The 1,023-nt window shown below is 40.9% G+C and overlaps 1 non-coding gene across 1 annotated transcript; it reads left to right on the top strand.

Annotated features, from left to right (window-relative positions):
- The first annotated feature begins 651 nt into the window (after positions 1 to 651).
- LOC132536091 (U1 spliceosomal RNA) lies at positions 652 to 815 on the top strand. The gene has a single exon (XR_009547770.1). It is a non-coding gene; the product is annotated as a U1 spliceosomal RNA (small nuclear RNA).
- The last annotated feature ends 208 nt before the right edge of the window (positions 816 to 1,023 follow it).

Genomic DNA, 1,023 nt, shown 5'->3' on the forward strand with positions numbered 1-1,023 from the left:
AAATCTTATTTTCTGATGTGACATCACCGCAAAGGTCATCATCTGTAGATGTTCCCCACAGCCATCCCTGCTAGTCTCATGTGATGCTGAGGCGCAAACACAGACACTCTTTCAGGTAAGGCACTGCCAGGCATTCAATTAATATTCAATGTTTATAAATAGAAATACATTATAAACTATAAAAATGTCTGAAAGGTGTGAGTGGAAACAGGAAGTGGGTCCTTGCAGGTTTTCTTGATTCTGGACAGAAGCTAAGAACACTAGATACCTTCCCCTGGCATGGCTGATGGCTGTGGTCCAGAGGTTAAGTCGCTGAATGAGAAACTAGAGGCCTGTGATGGAATCCCTGGAGTTGGATGTCTCTACTTTAAGGTAAGCCCGCATGTGAGGGGGAAAAGGGGGCATTCAATTTATATTTAATATTTTATAAATACCCAGTTATTAATAGTATTCTTACCAAAGACTGAGTCACTAGTACCTAGGTTATCAAAGGGAAGTACATAACCAAAGCACTCATTAAAGAAATGAATCAGAAAACATCTTAGTCTTTAAAGTTTAACATATCTAATTAGAATCTAATATTTTTAAATGCATGAAAAAGAGGGAAAGGAGGCCAAGCTCAGCAAAATCATTACGTTACAAGCATTAGCTATACTTACCTGGCAGGGGAGATACCATGATCACGAAGGTGATTTTCCCAGGGCGAGGCCTGTCCATTGCACTCCGGATGTGCTGAACCCTGCGATTTCCCCAAATGTGGGAAACTCGACTGCATAATTTGTGGTAGTGGGGGAATGCGTTCGCGCTCTCCCCTGATAAGTAAAGAAAAAGAAAAAAAAGAAAAAAAATAATAAAAAAAACAAGCATGAGCTGCAGCCTACTTATAACTGACTCCTTTTCTCCCCTCTAACTCTAGAAGAGGGAGCATGTCTATAACACTTAGATGCTGGGCCCTGTACTAGCACTGGCTGCATCAAGATCCTGCCTACGTCAATCATTAACTAAGTCTTCACAAAACATTCC

This window comes from Erinaceus europaeus, chromosome X (assembly GCF_950295315.1).
Source record: "Erinaceus europaeus chromosome X, mEriEur2.1, whole genome shotgun sequence".
NCBI classification, from domain to species: domain Eukaryota; kingdom Metazoa; phylum Chordata; class Mammalia; order Eulipotyphla; family Erinaceidae; genus Erinaceus; species Erinaceus europaeus.